This window comes from Sus scrofa, chromosome 18, assembly GCF_000003025.6.
Source record: "Sus scrofa isolate TJ Tabasco breed Duroc chromosome 18, Sscrofa11.1, whole genome shotgun sequence".
In the NCBI taxonomy this organism is placed as follows: Eukaryota; Metazoa; Chordata; class Mammalia; order Artiodactyla; family Suidae; genus Sus; species Sus scrofa.
Window position 1 is genome coordinate 14,378,937 of NC_010460.4, and position 16,145 is coordinate 14,395,081.

Here is a 16,145-nt window from a genome sequence, read left to right on the forward strand (position 1 = left end):
TTCCCAGGCTAGGGGTCCAGTCAGAGCTGTAGTCACTGGCCTACACCACAGCCACAGCAACACAGGATCCAAGCCACATCTGCAACCTACACCACAACTCACAGCAGTGTCAGATTGTTAAACCACTGAGTGAGGCCAGGGATTGAACCTGCATCTTCAAGGATGCTAGTCAGATTCATTTCCACTGAGCCATGAGGGGGAACTCCAGCTACGACTCTTGGTTTGGGGAATAACCTGATGCCTTGGAGGTTTAAGGACCTAGGATTCGAAGGGGGTTAGTGAGGAAGGATGATCCCCTCCTCCTTTTCCTCTGTCAATCTCAGAGACCCCCCATGGAATGGCTCCCCGTGTACCCAACACCTGACTCCTCTCCGGACTCCACCCTCACATGCAAATACAACTCAGAGCCAGGCCAACTCTTTAGTCCTGCAACAATCCACCTGGTATTTCTATCTCTGTCCCTGTTTCCTCTCTTCTGTAACCTGAAATGCCCTCCACTCCTTCTGCACATCCCATATATTTTTCTAGAGTGTAGCTCAATCCTGTCTTCACTCTAGATTCATCCTCTCTTTCAACTGCTGCAGCATCACTGGCACTGTTCTTTTTGATAGCTGATACTATATGACCTTGCTATTCAAATGTTTTATAACCTCTTTCTCCTGAGCAAGTGTGAAGCTGCTCAGTGTCAGGGCCTGCATCTCCTCTGATATTCCCTCGCAGTGCTGGGTGATTTGCTCTGCCTTTAGAGATGCATGGGAATGGCTGCTGAGTTGAACTTATTGAAAAGCTTTTGGCCTGAAAGTCCAAGTTCCCACAGAGCCACAGCTACGGCCATTCGTGCTGTCTGCCCTGTTTTACCATTTCTGGGCACATTAGAGAATTGTACTTGCTGGCCTCCTTGTTGTCCGCTGGGGCCAAGTGACTCGTTCTGGTTAATGAGTTGTGAACAGAGGTGCCGTGTCACTTCTGGGACAGACCATTCAATCATTGATATGAGACCCTTCAGAGATTTCTTTTCTTTCTCTCTGCCATAGTAACCAACAATATTTCCAGATAGTAGCTGTCTTCTGGGATCCCCAAGTAAGGATGACAATAATGTGGACCAGAGACCCCTGCCTATCCAGAATTAGAGAGAAAGCACGACTGACCAACCTTTGTTGCTTAAGTCACTGAGATTTTGAGCTGTTCTGACCCCAGCATAACCTAGCTGGTCATGACCTAGCCTTGACTGACTCAGTCCGTGACGGAAATGATGTCCCAGCAATAGGCAGCACACATTTCTGCTTCGTGAAGGCACTTATTCAACTTATCTATTTTCTGCTTCTGTTCTGGGACATCTAGAATAGAAATAAAAATGGGTAGTCTGATCAGAACACTGCAGGTAGGGCCTCAGGGAGTGGAAATGGCTCATTGGTCCCAGCTCTCTTTTCCAATGAGCCATAAAACTGCTGTGAACTGAAGGAGTGCTCACACTTTACGTGTTCACTCATTCATACCAGGAATGACAAACTCAAATGCTTTTAAGAACCCAAGAGGTAAATATTTGGGGAGTGGGAGGCCTATGCAGAAATGGAGAAAGCATGCACCCTAAGAGAATTCAAATTCAAAAATTTAAGGAATTCCTGGGCAAAGAAAGCACATTTGCAGGTCATTGTGGGCCTGCTGGTTGGGTTGCTGGTTTGGGATGCCTGATTTACACAGTTATTCCTTGGTGGTAATTACGTGCCAGGCTAGGTAATGTGAGGAGTTACAAGGGTGAAGCTACAAGTAAATTCATATTAGCGTACACTCTAGATGGAGAAGTTTATTTATTTAGCCAATGGTTATCTAGCATGCATTATGTATTCAGCGTAGTTCCAAGAACTTATTATAAATATCAGTTTAAGTCTTAATAACAATTCTCATTGTTTTCATTTTAGATACAAAGATTGAGGCCCAGAGAAGGTGTGGCATTTTCTCAAGGCCAAAGAGCTAGCAAATAGGAGAGCTAGGACGAACATGAAGGCAGCCTGGTCCTAGAGGCTGTCCTTTGAATCACAACACTATGCTGTGTCTCATAAAACCTGTAAATACACAATACAAGGCAGCTTGTGGCAAGACCTTTGATGTTGAAATGACCATGTAATTGCCTGAAGGATCTTTGCTCCTCTGCAAATGCCCCTTACTAGAGACTTCTTCCTATTGGGAGGATTTGGTTTACTTGATGTTAAGGTGAGTCCATATTTGATGTTTATTAATGAATAAAAACAGATCTCTTGTTTATGTTCATTTGGGCTTTGGCAAACTGATTATTTTATTTAAGTGGGGTTCACATTATAAAATAATATGAATTCCTTCCAAAGCCTTATAAAACAAATTACAGTGCTTCACACTTGGACTATTTCTTTGCTTTATTCATTTAATTAGCTTTATACATGAAGTAAAACCATCTCAGTTTATCTGTTTGTGTCAATCACAGGGAAGAACTCAGATTTTGTGGGACCTGAAAATTATTTGGGGGGCCTTTAAGAAACAGAATACAATGTTAACTATAAGAAATTAGGCAGGTGAGTGGCAGAGGCCTGTCCAAGTGAGGGGCTCTGTGTCTTAAGCGCCATTGATTTTATGGTGAATCACTATGGGTCTCTCATCTTTGATTCTCATGAGCATTCCAATAAAAATGCCAAAACACTTACTTTGCTCTTAATTTTCAACTACTTTGATACTATAATTACATCCCTCCTTAAAAAAATTTCTCATGAAAATCAGAATTTAGGAAACAAATAAGGCAAGAGGCAACTACGCATCTTCAAAGCGATTTTCAGAAAAGTAGAATTATAGATATAGCCAGCGCATTGTTGTGTTTTGCCTATAAACCACGTAATTAAGAATGATAGGTGGATGATAGGGTGGAGAGATTTAAAATATTATGATTCTTTACCAAGATGAGGCCAAATGAAAAATAAAAGTATCAGAAATCACAGTTTACGTCAGTGAATACATTACTGGAGTCACCAAATTTTCCACGACACTGAATTTTTTAAAAAGAGTCTGTGTTAGAGGAAAGAGGGAAGGAACCCTAGAATTCCTAACGCAGCCCAGACTTAATAGAGCAGTCGATGGAGAGGTCCCAATTCAATGTATAGCTGAAGAATGAATAAATTCTTTAAGAAGCGACTAATGCGTATGTTTGAGGAAGAAGAGAAAGGACAGATGGTGCTAATAGCGGTCACGAGCCTCCCCCATCAGCCTCAACTTACAACTGCATCTCGTATTTCTAAACCATTAGCCAGCAGTCTGGGGGAGGCAGCAGAGACTCCCCAGAATCTCTCATTATAATAAATGTCTTTATGTTTATAAAGGTTGTTAAGTCTGTAATGGAATCAGATTCACAATCACGTGTATAATATACTTAGGGGAGGAGTTCTTTGAAGAACTTGGAGAAAATGCTTTTAGAAGCGTCCTTTCTTCAGGACCGCCATAGATTTGCATTCGCTCCCTCTCCACATCCTCCGAATTCAATAAACACACTTTCCCCCAAACCCAGGATGCCCCACTCCACGGTATGTCACAAAATAACAGGACTCGATATTAACGCTGGCCTTCTCCATTCCTCTCTAACAAAGTGTTTTCAGCCAAAGTTACTAAACTAGTCAACCTCTCTTTTCCCCTGTCAGAGAAACAGCCAGCATCTTGAAATCACAGCTCATTTGTACCATGTTGGCGTGAATATTCAGACTTCATTTGTCTCCAGCTCTTAAATGCTGGTGTTAGAGTGAATGATAGACATTTTGTTTTGAATTAGCAAAAAGGAAGAGGAGGAAAAAAAAAAACACGAAAAACAACCCAAGTAGTAAGTCTGGCCTTGAAATATCTGTTTCAGGAAATGCAGTTCTGCCTTTTTTCCTCCAGTAAAAGTCAGTTGAAAAAAAAAAATCTAGATTTAATTTGGCATTAAGTTGGACCTGAGATACAGAGAATAGTAGGAAGGAAAATGTCTGTCTTTCTCCCCACCCACCGAGACTGAGCCTTTAAATCCTGTTGGAGGACTGCTGTGTGGACTAATGCAAGATGTTTACAACTGTTTTGTTGAGCATCCCCAAGCAAAGTTTGGAAGTAGTTGAGTCTGTGTCCTTGAACTGGACAAATTCCATCACAGTTAGTTTGATAGTTTTGTTGAAAAGCTAAACAGCCACGTCATTTTTTTTTCTCTTTACTGCATACTCACTCATGCTTTTTGGAACAAAAGGCTGGCAAGGAGTTCTAGACAAGAACTCCTGGCACCACTGTTTGTTTTTCTCCCTGCTATCTGTGCCCCGATCTTGGCCTGCCTACTCTCACACAACCTCTTTCCATCAATAGCCGGGCTAGGCAGGAATGTGTGTTCTGCAGAGGTGCCTCTTAAGGGCCACAAGCCAGGGAAACTCCATCACTAGGCCAAAGTTATAAAATCGGCCTATGATGATGGTGATGCTAGAATGTCCTCTTACCTTTCTTATTATGAAATTTTCCAGAACTGGGAAGACCATGGGGACCCCTGTTCCTTGTGTCCCCTTGGTTCCTAACCCAACGTGGGCCTGTTGTACATGTGCCTCCTCCTTCTCCATGATGAGGACCTGAGAGCAGTGTCCTTGGGTGAGACCCTTGGGGGAGAGTGGATCCAAGACCTTTTCACATGCCAGCCCCATTCCACAGCCACTACCAGAAATCTGTAGAAAAGATGCTTTGTGTAAGAAAGACCCCTTTAGATCCTGCCATAACGAGTGTGTAGGCACACTTGAACTAAACAGGAGACTGAACACTCGGTCAAGGGGGTCCAGGGAGGCTTGTTCTGCAAGTCAAGAAAAGAGGAAAGGGGAAAAAAAAAAAACCCTTCTCTTTCCATTCCATCTGCAGCTTCAACTGACTCCAAAAATACAGGCCCACAGTGGTTATAAAGTCTCCCATTGATGCTGTTCTAACGCAAGGCAAAGCCCGCTAGGTGCTTACAGCTCAAAGCACTTCTTGTACATGCTTATAGGAAAATTATCTTTCTCTCCAAATTCTATAGCTGACTGAAATTAATGAAACACAGTCGGGAGGCACCTCTGCTGGCCACTGGCCACCATTCATTTGGAACACCCCATTTAGGCCATACATGGGTTGCAGAGATGTTTTCTCTTGACTTCAGAATTTCTCCTTTCTCATTTTATATAAATAGAAATTTACATAAAAATCACTGACGCAGGTGTCATCGGCATTTTAGGTAACTAAGTAAAAAAATGGTGGGGGGGGCATCTTTTTTCCTAGTAACTTGAAGAATACCAAGATGAAAGTATGGAGGCAGGTACTTGAAGAAAGCTGGTATCTCACAGTTCATTTTTAAAAAATGGATGGGAGTCTGCAGAGGAGGAAACTTTCAGATTTTTGATGGCCTCTTCTGCTAATAATCAGACAATCCCAAAAAGATGGACTTAGGTTTCTGCTAAAGAAAGAACCAAAGGAGAAATAAAGAAATAAAAAAGCAAGGGAAAGAAATAACATTTTAGAAAATAAAGGAGAAATGAAAGAACTTCCTTTTGTTTGCATCACCCTAAGCAGGAAAAAACTGGGAAATTCAGTATTAGGGTAAAAATGGCTCTATTAGAAATGACCTTTGTTGGTGGAGCTCAGAGAGGAGAAACTTGTTATGGTTGTAATGGCCTGGCCTCTCCAGGCTTCATCAACCCTCATTCTGGCCTGGCCATGAAACATGAAAACATTCCCAAAGCCTCCTTGAGGGCAGAGAAGGTGTGGGAGACTAGCAGAGAGCAATGGACTGAGGAGGGGTTTAGTGCAGAGACGGGATATTCCCCTCAACTGAGTCCTTCAGTGACTCTTTGGACAAAATGATGCTCCATGGCAATGGAGTCCAGCCACCTGATCCTGAAGGGACCTGCCTTCTACCTCTTTGGACATGAAAGAATCGAATTCCAGGCCTTTCATACCATCCAGTCTGATCAGCTCTGAAGGTGATGAAGAAAATTGTCCTAAAGGAAGGTGTCAAGGGATGACACCCCTGGCCATGCAGCTGGGACTCAAACACTCGCTCATGAGTGGAGTTAGCTAGACGAGACCAAAACTGGATAAGCAAGTGCCACAGGAATGGCCTGAGGCATAGCCCCCAAAGGAAGGACAGAAGAAGGAATAAAATAGGACCAAAGGAATAAGTGGAGTGAGAAGGAGACCGACATCCACGTTAGCTAATACACATGTTCTTACAAACCCTCCTTAGAAACAGCACTTAGATTCTCTCTCGGGAAGAAATCCTGTTATATCCCTCCTGTTATATACCAGGACAGATTTCTACATGAAAATTCTGGTGGCTTTTTTTTTTTTTTGTCTTTCTAGGGCTGCACCCATGGCATATGGAGGTTCCCAGGCTAGGGGTCGAATCAGAGCTGTAGCCGCTGGCCTACACCACAGCCACAGCCACAGCAACTCGGGATCCAAGCCATGTCTGTGACCTACACCACAGCTCATGGCAACACCAGATCCTTAACCAACTGAGCAAGGCCAGGGATTGACCCCGCAACCTCATGGATACTAGTCGGGTTCGTTAACCACTGCGCCATGATGGGAACTCCCCTGGTGGCTTTTTTAAACCACTGCTCCTCTCCCTCCACTACCTTTCTGGGTGGCCTCATCCATTGTCATAGTTTTAATTCCTATGTATAGATTACAACTGCGGAAATCTCCAGCTCTATTTCTCAGCTGGGCTTCAGACTTGCATATCCTCTTTTGTAGACACATGCCCTTGGATGTCCCACAGGCCCTTAAACTCAGCAAGTCTCAGTCTAAACTCATTGTCCTTCCCTCTTGGCTCCCAAAACAGGGGTCTCAAGGAAGAAAGACCATATCTGAAACAGGTGCATGCTCTTTACTGTCTCCTAACTCTCAGAGGAACAAGGTTACGTCTCTTATCATCAGTTAATCATATCTTTCTTTCAGTCTTTCTCGCCAGCTTTGACTTATTCCACCACTCAGGGGTCTGGAGACAAGCAGCAAATGAAGAGAAAGTACCACTGATAATCATTTTGGAGGTAGTAAAGCAAGTGAATTGTTGGATCAGAGACTGTTATCTTAGCATTTATTCATCCAGTATTAATTAAATTTAATACTATTAAATGCTTACTATTTACAAAAACGCCTCTTCATGCTGGAAAGATGTAAAAGGTACACGCTTCAATTTCTAAAATTATATAATGTCATAGGGAAATGAGAGATGTATATGAAGGATTACTGCAGGGAAACACACTGTAGGGAAACCAAATATTCCAAGAGTGATGTAAATGAGAAGGGCCTCGAAGAAAGGAGAATCGGAGGGTAGTCTGTAAGCAACAAACTACAATCAGCGCATTAGAAAAAGAATGATGATGGGGTCTTGCAGCCTGAAGTGTGTTCCCCCAACGTTCATATGTTGAAGGCCTAACCTCTAATACCTTAGAATGTATCCGTGTATGGAGATGAGGTCTTTAAAGGGGTGATGAAGTTAAGGTGAAGGCATTAGGATGGGCCTTAGTCCAACACAACTACTGTCCTTCTAAGAAGAGGAAATGCAGGACACACAGAGAGACACGGGCGCCGGCAGCAGGACCCCATGTGAAGACACAGGGAAAAATGGCCACCTGCAAGCCACGGAGAGAGACCTTAGCAGAAACCAAATATGCCAACACCTTGATCTTGAACTTCCACCCTCCAGAGCAATGAGAAAATAAATCTCTGCTCTTTAAGCAATCCAGTCTATGGCATTTTACTATGGCAGCCCTGGCAATACTTTTCTCCCTACTGGTGCCAACCTCAGGAAAAGGGCGAATGAGTGAAGTTTCCTTTAGTTTCTCCAACCTCTACGTTCTGAAATCCCCTCTTCCTGCTGCCCAGGTAGACCTTTTGCTGGGAGAAGGTCTCCCATGCGAGGAGGACTTGCTGAAAGCGAGGGGTACTTGCTTCAAGTGAGGGGTACTTGCTGAAATCACCAGTGTTTGTGCCAAAGTGAGCTCATTCACCCTGAAAGACTGACTTGTCATCTTTTTATTCCCTCAAGTTAGCGGATTTCTTCTTGGGAAGTAGGAACTTATTGATCAGGGACTGTTTTGCTTAAGATATCATATATAGGAAAAACAAAAAATAAAGCAAAATCAGTTTACAAAGCAGGAAAACAATTCCTTCCAAACTTGTTAGGTATACTTGGTAAGTAAACTAAGGAGGGACAGAGCAGAAAACTTGGTTTTACACAATGTATCTTTAGGTGCAAGAATTTAGAAAATGAGACAGAGAAGCTACATAACTTCTAAAATCAGAGTCCCCACCCCTCAACAAAATCACATAAACTCTACTCACGGGTACGCAATCAGATGTCCACTTGTGAACCTCTGGTTGATCACCAATCTTTATGGATTCGGGTGGATGATCTTGAAACGTTTGAATGACACCTGGGATAAAAGGAGGATGGGAACATAAGTGGAATGAATTTTAGGTAATAGAGACTGTATTTTAAAATATTATTTCCTCTTCAAATACTGTTGTAGGTTAGGACCTTAAAGGGGAAATAAGCAGAGACATAAACAGATATTGTGCATTTGCATTTTAAAGAAAAGAAATACAATTATTGCAGAGTCAACCCCTAAATTCTTATGAATAATGGAGAGAAGAAGGTGGAATAGTTGGGACAAAGCAGGGAGTACTACCGACGCCAACAATCAAAGAAAAAGGCATAGTCAGGGGCACTCCCTTCTCTAAGCTGATTCTCAAAACCTTCTAAGCTTCAGATACTCCGAGACTCTTTGGACCCTTTGCTTTGTCCAAAGTCTTCTGTTGATAGTTAGGAATTTGACTAATTGGTAGAAGAGGAGGCTTTGGAGGATTACAAATAACTACAGAAATGTACTATTAGATGATCTAGAGTTAACTCTCTTGCACTGGAGATACAGTGATAAATATTAAATATTAGAAGGACCAAAGAAACAAAAAACTGTGACAGTAAATCACCATCACACCCCTATACCTGCCCCAACATGATGCAACAAGAGATGTTAATGGGTATGAGTACGGGAAATGCAACTCTGGGCTTTAATATTTGCTTTTATAATAACAAGGCTTTAGAACAACTGGGCTCAAGTGGACCTTAAGAGCATATCTTGCTTCCCCCCATCCCCATTTTTTAAACTGGGAATGCATGAAGAAAAAATATCTAGAAATCATGGGAAAAGGTTGTTTGGTTTGGTGTGTTATTTTTGGTCTAGAGTCTGTGTATGTTCATGAATTACCTTGTTAGTGAGACAAAGAAAGGCTTTTGAGAGAAACCATAAAGTGAATGGCAACATGGCTAAAAGTAGAGTTTGTCTTCAGATATTCTCTATTTTCCAATTTAGCATGGATGGGCCAGAAAGCTGACGAAGTTCCCACTCCCCGGTTTTTTTGTTTTTGTTTTTGTTTTTTTTTTTTTTTTTTGTCTTTCTGTCTTTTTAGGGCCACACCCGCAGCATGTGGAGGTTCCCAGGCTAGGGCTCCAATCAGAGCTGTAGCCTCCAGCCTATGCCAGAGCCACAGCAACACAGGATCCGAGCCGCGTCTGCAAACTACACCACAGCTCACGGCAATGCCGGATCCTTAACCCACCGAGCAAGGCCAGCGATCGAACCCACAATCTCATGGTTCCTAGTTGGATTCATTAACCACTGAGCCATGATGGGAGAGCCCACTCCCTGTTTTAAGATTATTCTGGGGAGGAGTTCCCGTTGTGGTGCAGTGGTTAATGAATCCGAATAGGAACCATGAGGTTGTAGGTTCGCTCCCTGGCCTTGCTCAGTGGGCTAAGGATCTGGCATTGCCGTGAGCTGTGATGCAGGTCGAAGAGGCAGCTTGGATCCCGAGTTGCTGTGGCTGTGGTGTAGGCTGGCGGCCACAGCTCCGATTCAACCTCTAGCCTGGGAACCTCCATATGCCACGGTGCAGCCCTAGAAAAGGCAAAAAGACAAAAAAAAAAAAAAAAAAAAAAAAAATTATTCTGGGGAGTTCCCATCATGGCTCAGTGGTAATGAACCAACTAGTATCCATGAGGTTGCGGGTTCCATCCCTGGCCTTGCTCAGTGAGTTAAAGGTCGGACGCTGCCGTGAACTGCGGTATAGGTTGCAGACACAGCTTGGATCCTGATTGCTGTGGCAGTGGTGTAAGCTGGCAGCTACAGCTCCGATTAGACTCACAACCTGGGAACTTCCATAGGCTGTGGGTGCAGCCCTAAAAAGAAAAAAAAAAAAAAAGATAATTCTGTACTGTCAGCTACTTTGTGACTTCAAATAGATGCCTGGGTGAACCATTACTCATTGGATCCTTTAAACTTTTCATATGGTTCTCAACACATATTCCGACTGACCTGGCTCAGAGGCAATTTCTGAAATTCTCTGCAGGCAAAGCTAAGTCTAGACCGGACATGGTAAGGAAGGGAGGACCCGAGATGAAGGAAGAGAGGCCAGGCATTAGGTAGATGAGCCCGTCTCCCACAGTTCCCTTCCCAGCAGTGGCAAACAGCCAGGTGCTATTTATTGCTCCTTTGATTGAACCATCTGCTCAGGCATGTGGGGAAATTTGGGTTTTGTATGAAAGCATTCACTACAGGAGAATCAAGGTGCGATAAAAAGAAAGGAGGGATTTCTCTCCTTTCAATCAGCTTCCTAGCCCTCCGAGACGAGTGATTAAAAAAAAAAAAAAAATCCTCAGGAAACCTCTAACTAAAGCCATTCAGTAGCATGAGAAGCAGAAACTAGCACCTTCCTAGGTGACACAAATGGAAAAATATTGACAGTACATACTTGCAAAAAGTGGTTAAAATTCTTACCGTAAGTGTTTACAGAAAGAAGCCATTTTCCAAAGGGATACCAAGGGGCTGGGTGAAGGGGAGGGTCTCGAATGATAACTTTTTATAACAGGGAGTTACTGCAAAGGCAAAATTAGGGATCCTTTATAAAAAGAAAAACTTTATGGAGTCAATACAAAGAACTAGGTTTTCATTAATTTACAGTTTTGCCTTGGGTGGGCGAATTAGGACCCCTTGCTTTCAACATTAATATTTATATTAAAAAAAATCCCTCCAGGAGTTCCTGCCATGGCTCAGCAAAAACGAATCTGATTAGCATCCATGAGGACTCAGGTTTGATCCCTGGCCTCACTCAGTGGGTTAAGGATCTGGCATTGCCATGAGCTGTGGTCTATGTCACAGTCGCAGCTCAGATCTGGTTTGGTTGTGGCTGTGGTGTAGGCTGGCAGCTGCAGCTCTGATTGGACCCCTAGCCTGGGAACTTCCATATGCCTTGGGTGTGGCCTTAAAAAGCAAAAAAAAAAAAAAAAAAAAAATCCCTCCATGGCTCCTTTTTAATATGCTCTGCTCTCATCATGGAGCTGCTAATAAGTACTGTGTATTAAGAGCTTTTTGTGCTAGGCCCTGTGCGAAGCTCCTTGCACGCATCTACTTCAGGTATCACTTCAGGTATACACGTTCTTAACCTAGGAGAACCAGTGAGAAGTTTGTTGTGTTTAAGACATGTGACAGGAGTTCCCATCGTGAAGCAGTGGTTAACGAATCTGACTAGGAACCATGAGGTTTCAGGTTCGATCCCTGGCCTTGCTCAGTGGGTTAAGGATTCGGCGTTGCCATGAGCTGTGGTGTAGGTCACAGACATGGCTCAGATCCTGCGTTGCTGTGGCTCTGGCAGCTACAGCTCCGATTCGACCCCTAGCCTGGGAACCTCCATATGCCATGGGAGCAGCCCCAGAAAAGACAAAAAGACAGGAAAAAAAAATGTGACAAAATTCCCCCAGTTAGTAATTAGTGATGCCTGTATTCAAACCCAGGGGCTCAGCCAGCCTGATGGGTGTGTGAGAAGGATACAATTCACTTACTCACTGAGGGAGGACTCTGAGCCAAGAGGGGACACACAGTGACAAGCAAGGACTCTGCTTCCATGGAGTTTACACTCCGGGACCATTTCCAATAGTAAGTAAATAACAGAGCATGATGGGATAGAAGGCCACTCACTGGATGTTGGATGGGGAGGGGCAGTCTCTCCGAAGAAGAGCTATCTAGGCTGAAAATATATTTCTAGGGAGGAGTCACTCACATAAAGAGTGTTCTTGGAGGAGCTACTGAGAATCCTGGTGTGAGACAGAGGGTTTTATGAGATGGTTGTGTGCTCTGGGATGATAACGCTCTTCCAAGCTGTTTGGTCCACATGGATTCAGTCTTCTCCGTCTATTAGCAGAGCACCCAATCTTTCAAGATGGGCTGAACAAAGAAACTTACCAAAAAAAAATGATTCTCAGAATACCACCTTTGCTGGGAAGCACGAGAGTGATGGGAGTGCTGGCAACCTGTCCCCTCCTAAAAGGAGAGTGCCAGTGGTGCATCTGGTCACCTGTGCACCCAGTACCCAGAACAACAGAGGCATCCTTGTACCCCTGTTCACTTAAATGTGAAGAAAGCTGCTTTCTGTAGGTTTACATGAGCTCCTTTCAGTCTTGTGCCTTGGAGGATAAGGCAGAATGTTTCTTAATAATAGAAAAATGAAAAAGCTACAGGATATAATCCTTGGAATGGGAAAGGAATGGTAAGAAGCTATTTCAGTCTTAGTTGGCAGGAAGTCACATAATTTGTGGGGATGGAAATTAAAATAAAATACTTAAAAATAGATCTATGGGTTTTAGTCAAAATGAGCCAGTAACAATAAAACATTAATAATCGTCTCTTGTGAGTTGTCTCTGTTTTACATTTATACTTGAAGAAGGGAGCTAGGAGTATTTTCAGAGGGAAGAAATATGTGATCTCAGGGAATTTGGGTCACTTAAGTAAATACTAATGAGTGAATTGACCTTGTCCAAGTCATTTAAGCACTCCTGGCCCTGCAGTCCTTTCATCCATAACATGAAGCATTTGGAATAGATTTTTTTTAAGATCCCTCCAACTCGGATGGTTTATGTGTAATTCTATGATCTTTTAAGGAAAAAAAAATGTATTGTGTATTTCTCAGTATCTGCCAAAGACCTTGTAATAGCTGTGAATAAAACAAGTTCGATCAAGTTCACACTTTTTAGCAGCTAACAGGGCGCCCAGAGAAGGGTATTGTTTTTCAGGGACCACCTACCCCACCCCTTCTCCATTATTTCTAAGAGATTAACCAACTCTAACCCACTGAGCTAAGCAGCCATCTATTATTTCTAAGAGAAGAGTGTATTTTATAGCTCTGACAGAAATTATAACATATTGCATAATTTTTGTTTTGTTTTGTCTTTTTTTTTAGGGCTGCACCCATGGCATATGGAAATTCCCAGGCTAGGGGTTGAATTGGAGCTGTAGCCATTGGTCTACACCACAGCCACAGCAATGCCAGATCCAAGCCATGTCTGCAGCCTACGTCAGAGCTCAAAGCAACACTGGATCTTTAACCTAAAGAGCAAGGCCAGGGATCAAACCCGTGTCCTCATGGATACTAGTTGGGTTCATTACTGCTAAGCCACAATGGGAACTCCCATATCACATAATATTATCTATTCCTTCTCAAAGTAAGGAGACAGATTCAGATTCACTATCCCATAGTTAATAAGTAGCAGTGTTGAAACTACAGCCCAGATTTGTTTGACCCCAAAGCTCTTTCCATGACTGAATACTTAGGGTAGAAAAGACAGGACCATATAAGAGAACAAGAAACCAAGCAGAATGTTCTGAAAAGCACAGCAGGGTCTTCAGTAGCTTCATGGAGCGAAGTAGGAAAACCCAACATTCAAGAAGGAAGAAGCATTTTAGAGCTGACATATCTGTATCTCGATTCTGATGGTTATTACACACTTGCGTATTTGTTAAAACTTAAAGAACTGTACACTGAAAGAGTAGATTTACTGTATATAAATTACACTTTGAAAAAAAGTGCAGAGTGAAAAAAAAGAAGGAAGGGTCTTGGGATAACAAGTTCAGGTAGACCTTTGGAGAGTTCATCGGTGGAGAAGGGGCGAACTAGAGGTTGACGGAGTCGTGTAAAATGGAAGATGATTTTTAAATCATCTCAGCCAGAATGCAACTAAAGCAAACTTCCCCAATTCTATCAAACTACCAAAAGAAAGGGTAGCTCAATCTGGAAGAAACTTGAAAAGATCGACAATTCCAAGTTTTGATGAGCAGCTAGAACTCTCATGCACTGCTGTGGGAATGTAAACTGGCAAAATATTTGGCACTATCTGCTAAATCTAGATATTTGTATATCCTGTGCCCAGAAATCGTACTCTTAAGTATATACACAACAACGATCCATGCATATATTCACCCGAGGACAGGAACTAAGAGGCTTATTATTATAACAGCCGCAAGCTGGAAATCACCTGTCAATAGCTAAATATGTAACCTGTAGTCGGCAAACAATGAAACACTGTTCTGCAAATTCGAATGACCTAAGTCTCACTCAGGCAATGACTCTCAGAAATGTAATTTTAAACAACAGAAGTCGGACACATACAAAAAAGTTCCACAGGATTCCATTAATATAAAATTCAAAGCTAGGCACAACTAGTGTTTGGGGGTAGCCATCAGAAGGAATGACGGTTATCCTGCGGCAATGGTGGGGGTGGGGAGGCGTGACTGTGGAAAGGGTGCTCTTGGGGTGCTAAGTAATGTTTCGTTTCTTGATCTGGGTGCTGACTACATCATTGTGGTCATTTTGTGAAAATTCATCATGCTATGCAATTATAATCTGTGCACTTTTTCTGTATACATTACACATCAATAAAAAGGTTATTTTAGTCACATGTGACTCGGAAAAGATGAAGCCTCCGTCTGGAAAGATGACAACCAAAAGGAATTTATGAGCTCAAAACATATAAAATCATGAAAATTCAATATCCCTAGTCATATATTACACTAGTAGGAAAATAAAATCAGAAGAAGAAAGACAAACAATGAGAGAACACAAAAAGGTAATACCCATCAATGTATCCACAGGAGGAAAACTGTCGTGGGGAAGGCTGGGATCAATTTGGCCAGTTATTTCTAAATTAAAAGTCAACACTGGATTATTTACCAATGACTTAGTGAACTTTTCATATATATATTTTGGCTTACTGTATCTTAGAAGGGAAATATTGAATGTTTTTGCAAGTGGCCCGTACCAAAGCAATTCAAATACAGGGACTACTGATCATCGTAGGATGTCGTGAAACCTCACAGTGCATTCAGGCCCTCGCTTACTAACCACAGGTCCTCCTCGTCACTCTCAACCACTGCTCTTCCCAAATCTAGCTCCAGTGCCTCCATGTGCATCAAGTCCTCGCTCGGTTTTGTCTTTACTTGTTGCAACTGTATGTTTCCACTTAAGTGTTTGCCTGTGTATCCTGAGTAACATTTGTGTATAGCATGCTTGTGTTTCAGTGTAAATTTTTATGTCTGTGGGAGAATCTCTTGATTTTCAGAGGATATAGTTTTCATATTACTATGGAATTAGGCACAGTGGGTATGCACATCTCCTTGTATAAATTAGTAGATAAGAGGGACAAGGTGTATTAATATGATACTATGTTAGAAATTTAGCTACCAACCAGACTGCATAAAGTGAAGGATTAAAGAAATTGTTCTTATAACTCAAGAAAAAAAATCAATTATTCAATGAAAGCAAGAATGCTTTTGGCATTCGGCAACAAACAGATTCACAGTTCGTTAAAACTTTACACTATTCAGTTGGGTTGGACCTAGGTCTTTCCTTTGAAAGCAGCATGGAATTGTGGAAGAAGACAGGCTGTGTGGTTATAATAGGTGGCCAGGACTAGCAAAGGTAGCCAAGGAAATTTTTTTGAATTCCCCTGCAAATTTCATGGAAATCCATGGATATAGGTTAGATTTTTGTTCTCAGAGGAGCCAATTTTGTACAAATATGAAGATGGAAAAAAAAATTCTATTAGAACTGAGCGAGATCACATAATAGTACAAAAGAAGGGCTTTGATGTCTTAAAACGGTGCCTATTTGCTGCAGCCTTTGTTATTTTTTCTTGGACAATTTTTGAATTAAGAATAATCCATGAAACTATTTGCGCTGGCCAAGATTTTTCAATTGTTGATAGAAGAATGATACTGAATTTTGTGAGGAAGGGTGAAGGTCAGCGAAGCAATAAGAATGTG

General features: G+C 42.3%; 1 protein-coding gene across 8 annotated transcripts in view; it reads right to left on the minus strand.

Moving 5' to 3' along the window:
• CALD1 (caldesmon 1) overlaps positions 1-16,145 on the minus strand; it is a 218,687-nt gene that overhangs the window by 110,982 nt on the left and 91,560 nt on the right. For all 8 annotated transcript variants that reach the window (XM_021079167.1, XM_021079166.1, XM_021079173.1 and 5 more), the window contains exon 2: positions 8,338-8,429. The gene's annotated coding sequence lies outside the window, so the exon portion shown is untranslated. The remainder of the gene's footprint in view (positions 1-8,337; positions 8,430-16,145) is intronic.